The sequence below is a fragment of the Pinus tabuliformis genome, chromosome 2_2, assembly GCF_031772625.1.
Source record: "Pinus tabuliformis cultivar Carrire ecotype Pingquan chromosome 2_2, CPIR1, whole genome shotgun sequence".
NCBI classification, from domain to species: Eukaryota; Viridiplantae; Streptophyta; class Pinopsida; order Pinales; family Pinaceae; genus Pinus; species Pinus tabuliformis.
In genome coordinates, this window is record NC_142300.1 from 745,310,510 (window position 1) to 745,324,738 (window position 14,229).

Below are 14,229 nucleotides of genomic sequence, written 5' to 3' on the forward strand. Positions count from 1 at the left end.
TCTATTGTATTTCACTGTATCTGATTATGAATAGTTGGAAGGATACATATTCTTTAGTTATGATAAGTTAAAGTAACTATGATTTGGTTCTTCTATCTATTCTACTTGTCTCTTGTTCTCTAGTGTTAACATGTTGGCAAGTGGAGTTTGGAGTATAGTTTTAGAGTAATGACTTTCCATGCAGGACTATCCTTTTTAAAGGTATTACCCCAACTATAATCTAGATAATTACAAGAATGTAAGTACTCTTGCTATTTTAGGTTTGAATGTGTTGTTTTTTATTCTTTTGTTATATGCGAGCTTAACCCTATTGATGAGATAATATTTTCTTAAACAATTTTTATTATACTTCTTTCAAAAGTTTTAGTATAGTACATAGTTATGAATGTTTTTTTTAAGTAATGGGTTTTATTTAACTAGAAGTATGAATTATATTTTTGAGGAAGGGGTTTTATTTTATTAGAAGAGCTCAATGTGGATAATTCATGTGTCGAAACTTATTTTCCATCTTTGTAAAAAAGAAAAACATGAAATCTCACTAGAGTTAATGCTTTTTTCTATCTAGAAAAATTGACAACTCGGTTGGTTTCATACTCATGTGACACCTGCATAAATGAGATATAAAAGGTATTTATACCTTCTATCTTATATTTTACATAATACTTCATAGTAGGTCCATAAGTATTTGATCTACCTCTAGGGGTTCACTAAATCAACAACTTTAAGTTCTTGTAAAATAAACTTATAATTGAAGAAATTAATGGCTTCATTTTGGAAAAAGCAACATGAACATGAAGTCTATATATTAAGAGAATCATCCACTTGATTGACTACTCATCATCATGAATGCATTTTGAATAAATTTTCCTTCCCTATAACTCTGAAATTACCGAATACTAACACATGCTCAATCACAAGATTGCAAGGCCAATAAAAATGGATTTCATCTTTAAATATGAAAGATCAAGGTTTGGGATCTAGGGGATGTTATAAATGGCAAGTGCATTGCAATAGAAGAAACAAACTCCAAGCATTTCTAGTGGTGTTTAGAAACACCATTATAGCTTTATAATGTAGTGCAACTCAAATCTTCATATTTTCTTCCAGTTTACTATATCCATTGAACACATACACTTATCATTACATGGATGCATGCTATTTGTGTTGATCACTAATCATCTATAGCTAATTGAGTAAAAGATGATCACCCAAAATAATACGAATCTATTATATATACATATATGAATAGTAAATCAATACAACTTCACTAGCATCCATTTAACTTTCAATAAAATGTCTTCAATTTATATTTACACATCTCAATATCCTCTCTTAAAAATAACTTAAATGTATTCCATTTACATTTACACATCTCAACATCCTCTCTTAAAAAAAACTTAAAGTGCATGGTGTTATACGAAAGTTACCTCACTTTAATGTTAACCTCATAAAATCTAAACACAGACCAAAACTTTTAAAAACTCATATCTCTCAACGACATTATAAAAATAAAAAATAAAAATCTTCTTATTTCTTTCATTAAAATAAATAAATTTTCTTATTTCTTTGAGTTATTTTAACTAGTAAAATTTTGAATTATATTTATTTATCTCTTTTAATTATCTATTTATTTATTTTTCAATAATTATATTCAAATGAAATTCTTTAATTCATTTATTTAACAAAATCAAATTTTTTAATTCATTTGTTTTTCGCTAATGTTTAAATGAAATTCCCTAAATTTAAATTTAAATAATATGTGTAACTTCTCTTCTTCCTTTTTTAACTCTTATTCTTATTAGTTATATATTTTCCTTATCATTTTCATTTTTTATATATTTTATTTTATTTCCTAAATATATCCTTCAAAAATTTAATATATATATATAGATTAAATATAAAAGTAATATAATTCGTATAACTTCATAATATAGTTCATAAATATCTCAAATCCACTCCTTTAAAAATGAAAATGTGTTAATACGCTATTAATGTAGCACGGGCTACGTGAAAAGATACTTTGGTCGATGAAACTATTTGTTTGGACATGTCTTGAGCGATGGAAGAAGCGCTGCTTTGGAGATTAATTGTTTGTGGGCAGGTGTGTTCCATTGAATCAATTAGTAGTAGGTAGGTTAAAGCATATGATTTGGCATTATCAATTTCGGACCTGTCACTAAGGAGAATAAATGTACAAGATAAATCATAAACCGTAGATTAGAGGGGTAGGTCGATTGAGTAAGCCTTGATTATTTACGGTCGGAAAATGTATTATTTTGGACTTTTTTTATTTATTTATTTTAATTGAAATGAGAGAGTCATTGATTTTGAAAGATTGATCATCACCAGATACAAATACTTTATAAAAATATCAATTATAATGTATCGGCAACCTTACAATTTATTTCACAAATTTGTAACCATTTAATTAAACACAATTTTTTTACCAAACCACTTACATTAAAAATTTCCAATTTCCAATTACTTTTTAATAACAATTATTGATTACAACTATGTAAGCCTATATTAAAAATAAAATACACTAAAATGATATCAAGTTATTGGTCATGGTTTAACTATCAAGTTATTGGTTGTTGTTAACCAGTGTACAAGTATACAAATTAAAAAGATCAAATTTATTATAACTATGTAGCCTTATTTCATAAATAAAATACACTTACATAACAATATCAAGGTATTGATTTATTGTTTAAGAATTATATGAATGTACATTTGTTACTTATTATAACTTTATAGTAGGAAATGTATTTAGAGATATAAAGTTATATTACTCTTTTTTATATATAAAAACTATTTTTTTTAGGTTAATGTGTTTATATTATTTTTTCAAAAAAGGATTATATTTGTGAAAAAATCTCCTTTTTCTCTTAGCCTTATTTGGACCAGATTTTTTTGTCGAAGAGAGCAATGCAAAATCTAGAAATATAGAGACTACTTTTCCAAGAAGACCAATGACATACAAGTTCTATCCACCAAAATATATCCTAAACATAAAAACTAGAAAAAAGAACCATATTACATTAGAGGGATTGACATCTCAGCATTACTAGGTGTAATGGCCCCACACTAGTGGTCACTCTAAATTTACTCATGAGCACGGGGCGACACTGACTAACCTTTTTGTTTGACCACTACTCAAGCTTTTGGACTACGCGTATTACCAACACTTTGTTTATTTTTGGTTAAGTGTTCACTTATTTTACTTATGCAGTGATTTTAACATTTCCCTCATTGATCTTCTATGTTGAATAACCATAACATGTGAAAAATTACAATGTGATATCATATAGTGAACACAATTATGATGGGAGGGGAAAACTCCCAAAAACATGTTTACCCCAATTGTTATAAATATAATACAAATGTATTTTACAAGTTTGCAATGGTGTGGTAGTTGCCTAGTTGCACGAGAAGCTCATCCACCCAATTTTGCCAAAACCATGTAGCTTCTTCCTGCACTGTCGACCTTGCTATATAGCACTACCCGCACTTCCAAGACGTGCCACTTCTACCCACACTCTCTGCCAAACTCGTGGAGCCTCTATCCACACTATAGAGGGAACCCCAAGTTTTGCCCAATCAAACTACAAAGTCACCATTTAGAAATTTGCTTACCCTGCGCATAACCCAGGGCACTTCCTGCTACACGCAGTCGCCCTGTCTCACCCTGGGACACCCCATGGTGCCCTACAACACCATGAACCAGACTTCACGCTACCTTGAAATTCATTCAACTACGCCCTTGTCTCTGAACTTGTGTGAATTGCTTGGTTGGTGATGCCTTTGGTCAACTCCCTCTCCTCCAATATATACCCATTTTACCCTTCATAATTTACTCGAGATGACGTGATATTCCCTAGTTGAGTTGACTTACATTTTTTCATGGGCGCCCCTGCCGATGGACGTGCCCCACAGGCTGACCCGTCGTTCAGCAAGTGAACGCCCCTTCCATGCGTGGATGTGCCTAGGCTGACCTATTTGTGGGCAGTCAGGCACACCTTATGGGGGTGCACGCCTTGCCTTGGCATACACGCTAAATCCTTCGTTGAACCACATGTTGCTCCATGTTATTGCTCCTCATTGCATGCTAGTCACAACTTGCCCACATCGACTGCGCCTGAGCGTCTAAGGGTGTGGATGTGCCCTTAGTATGGGCCACTACAATGTGCATCATGGGTCGACTAGTCGGGTCACTGCTATAAGTATTAAATGCTTGTTCTTCATTCGTTGAGCTCATCCAACTGTGGGCGCTCTCCTATACGAAACATCTATGTCTTTTCCTTTATGTTTTGTGCAGTTGGGTGCCCCATATTCATGTGGGTGTGTACCCCTCCAACTCACCATACACACACGTTTGGATAAATGTGCTCATCGCTCGAATCTCCTCATGTGGTTGTGGGAAGTCACAGGCGCTTGCCAACTTGAGGCCCTGACACCAAGGGTCGTAGGCTGACCGTGCCCATCATGGACATGAAGGTTGATATGTGCTAGCCTTGCTTCTCATCGAGTTTTTCTTCATACCTATAATAAATACAACAAATTGAACCTAGGCGGTCCAACATTTCACCTTTACAGAAGCATAAATCATTAATATAAGCAATTATCTCATTCCTCTCATCGTACCTTTGCTCACTGAGGTTGTGTTGGAATATCTAATTCCTACTTGTCTCTAGTTGTGATTCTTTCTATGTAAGGAGTCAGTTCCTATTCTATAGGAGTTGGTTATATCTACTTGTTCCTAGCTTGGTGTGTGGTTGAGAGATTTCCACAACCAACACATTGTGTGTCCAAAATAGTCTCCCTATCTTGAGACTACACTCTATATATATGTAATATTATTTTAATGAATAGAATACAGATAATGTGCATATTGATATTTAAGTTGGTATCAGAGCCCCGAGGGCCTGGCCCTTCGTGCGCTTGGCTACTCCCGGGCTAAAGAAAATAAAAAGTTTGATAATTATTTTGTTTGTTTCATTTGTTGTTATTGCTAGCTCTCATCGTCAGATTGAAAATGAGAAAATGAGCTCTGATAGGGTTTTCCATTGCATCAGGATTTGTAGGACTGCAGCAGCGATGCATGAGCCTAATCTTTCTATTCACGAAGGAAATTTCCTATGTCCAGATCTATGCATATGGCGAGTACAAGGGGTTTCACCAATGGAGTCCACACCTCGTTCAATAATGGGTTAAAGATTTGCCTTTGATTTATTTTGACTGGTGTCTTGCAGATCTCATTGTTTGCAGCAAACAATCTCTCCAGATGGGTAGATCGGAGATCGATGGCATTTTTGTTATCAATATGCTAGATGGCTCCTCTGCGAGCGTGATCCTCTGGTCAACAATGTATTTAATTGTTGGATCTAGTTCTATTTTTTTGTGTGGTGATTGCAGGCTCTAAGGCCTTGTGTTGGTTAGATTCATCGTTTTTTCTTATGAATCTAGGAGGTGGGGCCACAAAGTAGTGTTCCTATAATCCAATAATCTTCGAGATCTTTTATGTTGTATTTTTTTGATGTCGGAGCCATGGTTGGCGCTTGTTACGCTGCAATCCTAGTTTTGAGCACATTGGTAGATGGGATCTGAAGTTTGAGGTTGAGGTTGTGTGTAGACCCCTTTTATCAACATTCATCGCAGAAAATACAAAGGTGGTTCGGCGTGGAGAAGGCCACAACGACTACCTTAGGTGCATTTGTGTTTGGGAGTTCTGCCAACTCACCATCTCTTTCTAGTTTTGTGCTGTCAACATATTCATTTTTAGGGAGCACCCTTTCATTTTGTTCTGGGAGTACATTTGGATCTAGCAACGCTCCAGCATTTGGTGGAGGCAATGCCTTGTATGGTTCTGCTAGCACTCCATTATTTGGTTCAAACAACACTCCATCATTTGGCTTGGGAAAACCTTTTGTAGCTTCTAGTATAACATCTTCACAGTCAATAATGATCTCGTTTGGATCAACTGATGGAAGGCAGCATGGCAGAGGATCCTACCTAGGTATCTAGTCCCATTCAACTAGTATTTGGTGGATAGACTGCTTCACCAGCTCCATCTTTTGTGTTTGACTCTCAGCCAACTGCTTCGTCTGCTGAGAAATCTGTTTTCCTGGGAAATCTGTTTTTTTTCCAGTTTTGTGAGGTGAGTGTGGAGTTTCATCTAAGTGGAGAGATAATTGCACTATGGCTGTTTTCTTTTCAAATAGTGATCTAAATTCATGTTGGGAAGAGATAGAGAAATTTGATGTTTTGTCAAATTGAAAGTTTATTTTTTATGTCTTGGATAAAATTATTATGCCTTATTGAGCCTAGCTAACTCAATTTAGGTAAGGTTATTTTGTTAGAATTCACGACTCTAACAAATGATGACATGTTAAGCATGGAGCTCCAAGATTTAATTGACAAAGAAAAATATGCCCAAGATGTGAAACTTGTAGCAACAATGATTAAACTATGATGGACAACGAGGTGAAAGTGTGAGTTTCTTTGTGTTTGTGGAATAGACTCTATTATGTTGTAATGTGAATCAAATTTGTAATGTAAGCAAGTCTAGGATGTTTTGTCGTGGTCTTTGTAATATATGTACCTGGTAACTCCAGAGTTGGAGTGTGAAATGTAAGCCTTGTAAGGCATGTGTATCCCCATACAGTTTTTGGTAATCTAAAAACCACTTTGTACTTGCAGTGTCGGTTTTTGATAAGCCAGAAACCACGTGTAACAGTGAAGTGGGACAAAGATTCCTGTAAACATGTTTTAGGGTTTGCCGACAAAACCCTTGGCCCTTGTAGGCTGGAGTGCCCTAGTGGTATCTCATTTCAACATGAAGAGCCTTCGTGGTTGAATTGAGTGCCTCAGTGGCATTGTTGAGCCTTCGTGGTTGTGTTGAGCCTTGGTGGCTGAGTTGAGTTGTGCTGGCTAAGAGCCCTTCGAGGCATGGTTGAGGGTGCTCCAATAAAACCCAGTTCATGGTTATGGGTAATTCGACAAAACCCGGGTTAACAATGATGGAGGGGGATTTACAGGTGCAAGTGTGCAGTTATAATGGTTGGAAGAACCATGTATGTGAAGGACATCGTACAGGACTGACGGTTATAGTGGTTAGTACCCATGGATTCTGATGGATGGTTGCTCGTTTATATGGACATCAACATATTTTTTTTTGGTATATTTGACCACAAATAGACTTTGCAAACTGATATCGAGACAAGTACTCATTAAGGGGGAGTGTTGGAATATCTAAAGCCTACTTGTCTCTAGTTGTGATTCTTTCTATGTAAGGAGTCAGTTCCTATTCTATAGGAGTTGGCTATATCTACTTGTTCATATTTTGGTGTGTGGTTGAGAGATTTTCTCAACCAACAGATTGTGTGTCCAAAATAGTCTCTCTATCTTGAGACAACACTTTGTATATATGTAATCTTATTTGAATGAATAAAATACAGATAATGTGCATATTGATATTTTAAGTGGATGTTCATGATTGCATGGATGCCACACAATTGTTTCGCAATTGATTGCAGCATGGAAGGTTGTACCATGTTCCCTGTTGATGGGGTTTGTCTTTGGGAAACATTTTCCTCTCGAATTCCACCCTCCTCTTCATCCTCCTCTGCACAAGGTTCTCGGTCGCCAAGCTTCCCGACCAACTCCACGTCGATCCCTACTGCTCTACCTCAACAAGATGAAAAATCATTGCAATTTTTTTTTTTTGCTAACCCTCTCAACCCTTGGAGCTTTCCCAAAGGAATGGCCACACCATCTTTACAAACATAAAAGACATAGACAGGCCTTGCCCCCCTAATTAAAGTCTACACCTACCAATTCACCCCAAAAGCACAATCAACTGGAAACACCAAGCGCACATCCCTCCTAGTGCTCTGTCCCTTACTTTTCCAAACTCCTTCCCATCTAGTTAGAGAAACCCCATCACCATACTAGGGGAAAACCAGGTGGTGTTGAAACCAACAACAAGACAAGGAAATACAATGAATATAACCAACTAAAAATTGAACAACATAACCCTAATAAACTTCCAGGCCAAGCCAATTCACCTGAGTGCAAAATTTAACTACGACGGTCTGTATTTCACATTCCCCTCTCTAATCCCCTATATCGTAAACCATTCTGACCATCACCAAGAACTAACCCTTTGAAAACACAAAGCACATGCCATCAATAATTCTTACTTTGTTTGGGCTAACACCAATACGCATACTTTGCTGCCTCAAACCGTCTAATCCCCACTCACCTACCTAGCATCCAAAAATAATTCAACACAGTGAAATGATGATTTTTATAAAACTTGGCCATGTTCTTGATGGTTCTTATCCACCCATTCCACTTGGGGTGGTTGTAATACTTACTATCAACATGCGTCATTCCTCTTTATTGGATCATTCAATGGGGTCTATATTGTCTTCCCATCAATCTCCCACCCACTTGTCTCAATGCACACCCCTGTTGGGGAATATAAAAATAATTTGATTATATATATATATATATATATATATATATATATATATATTTTGATGAAGTTATTTTTCAATAAATTAAAATAATAGTAAAAAAAAAACAATTTATAATTTAGTATCGGGAAGATATTTATTATCTGTAAATGCATGTAAATATTTAAATATTGTTGTTGCTCATGTTTTTTCAGTGGATTAAAAAATGCTAATAATTTTATTCATATAAAGGAAAGAAGGAATACTACATTTTATATATGATGAAAAAAATTAAGAAAGACGCCAAGACGGTTCAAGCTTAGAGCACAAAAAATAAGTTCCCAACAAAAAAGACATAAATTAATAACCATGATATTTCATAACATATAATTAATTAACCTATAAAATTTTAACAAATTATATGTATATATAAACTTCATTTTAAATCTAATTAATAAACATATATAATTTTAATATTTATAATAATTACATTTTATATTAAAAATTAAATTCTAAAATTATAAAAGATAGAAGAAAAAAATGTAAAATTTATATAAATAATATTATTAAAAATTAGTATAGATTAATTTTAATTTTTGATTTATTTATAATTTTTCCTTTCGGAAAAAAAGGAATAAATAAAAAATTAAAATAAGTTTATAATAATTATATCTAATTAAAAACAGAATATTATATTTTAACATAATTGTTATAATTATTTTTTTATGTGAAAATTAAACGTTTTAAACTTCTAATGAAATATTGAAAATGTTAATCACCTTGTATTTAAAATAAACCTTAATAGAATAAAATAAGTTTTGGCGTTAATAACTCTTCACATTGTTGAAATAATGAATTGAAACCGAAACCATCTATAATATATTATAATGAACCCATAGTATCCACCAAAACAAAATAATAACATGATTAATAAATCACAAATCTTAATGAATATATAACAAACATAATTAATGAAAATTGAATTTTAAGACAAAAATAACTAACTTTTAATGTAACTACAATAATTAAATTAATTTATTTTTAATAAATTGTAATTAATTCTGGTTAATATGTTACGATTTTATATGGAATATGAAGAAATAAATAGCCATAAAGATCCTTTCATTCCTTAAATGGAAACATGTATTACGACATACAATCAATATTTTAAGAAGATTTTTTTATTGGAAAGAAATAAGTCTCTTTCTTAGTCTCGGATTAAGGTAAGGTTGTTGGTGCTCAAAACTTCATATTTATCTATTATAATATTTTTAATAGTGGAAACAATTTTTTTACACATTTTTAATTAGATATATTTTTGAATCATTTTTTTATAAAATTTTTGTTTTCTAAATTTAAAGATAAATTATGTGGTTGGTTGAGATTTAATAAAATGAGAATGTTTTTGAGATAAATGAATTAAGATAAATACTATCTTTAATTTTTATAGTTATTTTTTTCATAAAGTTATCATAATAATTTAATGAATAATTTTTATATCACTTATAATTTAGGTTCATTTAATTATGTGTAAATCAACTACACAAAATTATTAAGATAAAGTCATTAAGTTTCAATTCAGATAAATTCATAAGTAAATTGAATTAAATTCATTCGTAATCACTTAGTTCAGTCTAATAATTAAGTAATATTTTTTTGCAATTTTTTGTGGCATAACTACACTGCCATACATCTATTGTTTCTAAATAGTTATAATGTTTTGGTACAAACCTTTTGCCAAATATAACAATTATTTCGGTATAATTATTAGAGATATTATGATAATACTTTTCTTCATATATGATTTACCCTATATATAATTATGATATTCAAATAAGTATCACCAAAATGTTTTTTTTGGGAATCTTTGTTACTTTAAAGTAAAACAAATAATGAAAAGTTAATATTAATAATAAATCTTTTTAGTAAAATACTAAGCATTATGTAAAAGTATTATCAATATAAAATGAAAGACATATTTGAATTATTTAAGATATATAAAAAATTTAGATGAAAAATTATCTAAGCATAATAATTATATTGATATTTTTTTGTATGATATCATTAAAAAAATCTACATATTTTCCAAATTTTATAAGAGTAATTTGATTTAATTCCAAAAAATATGATTTTATTCATTTCCATTAAAATTTAAAAACTACAAATAATGCAAATATAAATTTTAGCAAATTTATAAGGGTAATTTAATTCAATTACAAAAAATATGATTTTATTCATTTCCATTAAAATTTAAAAACTACAAATAATGAAAATATAAATTTTATCAAGTCTAGAGTTTATGTTTTTTAATCAATAAATTTTACTTTTGTTAAATTAATAACTTTTATTTGAAATGTACTTTTCTAAACTAAAAAATATTAATAATCTCATCTCATTAATTGGCCCACATATTTATAACCACCTAAGAGATAGTAAAGCTCAGCCACCCCACAAGAGTAATCACCCTAAAATAAGGAAAAAATTATCAAATTAGTTTCCATGCCAAATCGGAAATCACTCTATAAAGTAAAAGAAAATTTCAAACCATCTCCAATAAGTATGTTACAAATATACAATAATTTTATTAAGTTAAAAAAAAGGTTGCGTATTTTGAAAATAATGCTACGATAAAAATAAACTTAGAGAATACCCACACAAAAGTACAATTCAAGGGTGCTTTTCTTCTAAATAAAGCATAAAGCAATCACATTCAATGATAAAATTATAGTTAGAGAATACCCACATAAAAGTACAATTCAAGGATGCTTTTCTTCTAAATAAAGCAATCACGTTCAATGAAATATAGCATGAAATTCAAAAGCGAAAAATGTGTCCAATATATATAGTTACATAAATGACATTAAAATTCAAATTAAAAATAAAATAAAAAATAAAACAATTGTTTATACATAATGATAAGAATGGTTGGTTTGTAATAAGTAATTAGTTGAATGAACTATAGTGTATAAAAAATATGGATGATATATTAGTCTATTCATATAATGGAGGTATTTACTTTTTTATACAATAAACTTATGGGTTGTTAATATTGCTATATATATTATAATATTATAAAATTTTATTCTACATCGGTAAAGAAATATAGAAAGTAGGGTTATCTTAGCTAGAAATATATCATCTACCAAAATAAGTTTACAACCTCTTGGTTAGAGAAAATTAGAGAGGGACGATATTGATCTAGTAGAAATTAAATTCATGGTCACTTGTATTATAGCTTAGCAGAAATTCATTTTTAATTTTTTGATTAGGTCTACTCATTATCATCTATACAATATTGAGCTTTGGAAATTCCCTATCCCATGGTAAACATAGCCATTAAAACTTCTTTCGAATATTTTGAAAAAAACCATTGGATTTCTCATTTTTAAGGGCATGAAAAATATTAAAATAAAATTAGGAATTGAACAAAATGTCTAATACCTATGAATGAAAAGGAAACAAAAAAAACTTTAATCTAGTACTTAGACAAACTCATTCTCCTAACCAGAAACTAATTACTAGTATAGAAAAATTTTCCTTAAAGATATTTTATTTAGTAAGCATTAATTATATATTTACTCTCAAGTATTTACTATATTAAACACTCAAAATAGGTTCTTAAGACAAGTCAACCACATCATTAACATTTTCCGAGTAAGTGTATGTGTAAAGGAGGCTTTGAATGACAAAATGTCATAGGTTTAAAACCCTCAAAGATCCATGCGCACCCCATTAACATTTTCTAAGTGATTCAGTGTGCAGAAGAAGCTTTGAATGATGAAATTTCATAGGTTTAAAATAATTAGAAGTCCATTTCAACCGTATTGCATTGATCATGAACTTATAAAAATAATAGAATATATAATTTCTTTAAGTTCAAAATCTATAATAAATTTCATATGCATTTATTTTTCAAAAATGTATTGTTACCCATCTCTAAATCCTAAAATTTAAAAAACTTACTTCACATTCCTACCTATATTAGAAGAGCCATTGTTCAAATTATTGTGTTTGACAATCCAAACCCTTAGGTTTCACTTTAATTCCATCTTATGTATAACACGATATGCTCATAATACCCTACAAAAATTCATCTAGCATGGAGACGAGGACAACAATTTCTGGATCTGATTTTTAGAGCAAATAGAATAGCTTTTGAACTTCATAGAGGATATTATTGCCATAATACTAAGTTATTTATGACTAAAATTTTAAAGAGATCAATGGTGATATACCTTATACGACAAATTTCTAGAAAGGCCAAAGAAAGCCCCATGCACATCAGTCATTGTATTGGTCCTTGTTAGGATATTCCGACACATAGGAAATAGTTAAGTACAACTTGGTCTAGTATAGAGTTAGGTAAACTGTGTTTCTTTACCTTGTACATTTTGTAACTTACAATCCGACGGTCACGATATGTAGTGATCCGACGGTTCATTCTCTCCTCGGTATTACCAACACTTGATCCGTGGCTTGACACCCGATTGGTCCATGATTTCTATTTAAAGCGCATGGAGGGTCATTTGTAGGGTAATCCGTCTATGAGAGAAGCATATGTAAATTTTCATTCTTTTATTAATAAATTACCTGAAGTGGCCGCGTTGGCTCAGGCCGTGGACTGTTTCCCTCTTTGAGGGTTTTAACCACGTCAAAATACTGGTGTATTGATCTGTGATCTGTTTGTGAGTGGTGTTCTTTGGTGTTCTATCTGAGGAACTTACCCTGTAAATTCCTACATGGCATGAGAGCTATCTGAGGGCCGTGTCCGTTGGTGATCCAAATCTGAAGCCAGTAGAACTGCATCCGACTGCCGTTTCCTAGATCTACTGTTTCTGATTGCTTTCGGGCCAAGAGGACTGCTCTGTTGTGTTGGGAGCATCTGTTCTAGTGAGGAACCCCTTTTGTTTCATGCGAAAAGGTTTTCGGTAGCCCTAGCTGCGTCATTTTTAAGAACTGGAGGTATACAGTGTTTATTTGCAGTTTACAGTTTTTTTCTCTCTGTTTATTTCGGTTTCGATTTATTTAGCTTTTTTATTACCGGATCTATACCTTTCATTTTTGTGTATGCTTTTTGCCCTGCGACTCTGTGCGATCTGGGCAAATCAGAAATAGAAAGGAAAGATTTTTCTCATGCGTATGCTCTTTTCCGCTGCGCCTTAGTGTGATCTCGGAAAATCAGAAACATTGAGGAAAATATTTAGTTTCCGGCTAAAGCTAACTTTGAGCCACAAGGTTCATTTTTGAAAATATTTAGTTTTTCGGCTAAAGCTAACTTCGAGCCGCAAGATTCGTTTTTTTTTTGTATGTCCGTGTTGGTTTTTGTGTTTTTTGTTTTGTAGGGAAAAAGAGCCTTCTCAAAGCAAGCACGCAACCCAAAGCATCAACCCGCCCCCCCTCTCTCTCTCTCTCAAACTTTTTGTATAGCTCACTTGGTTCAAAGCTATTTTAAGAGAGTAGAGGTCTTGGGTTTAAATCTTCTTTTTGTGAGGGCGGATTTTTCATTTTCGCACACTCTCGCACTTCGTCGGCATCTTCAACAACTTTTTTTCAAAAAGCCATAACTTCTTCATCCGGAAGCCCTTTTCAGAGCCGTTTTTTTTAAACCAGCCTAATTTTTCAAGATCTATCCATTGGAACACTTAGTTTCAGCATCTTTAGCTTCAGTTTCCATTGAAATGGAAAGTCAATACCAAGTTACCCTTGACAGCACCGACTACTTCCAATGGTTGTCGTACATTGAGGATTTACTTAAAGTAAAGGTCTCTAT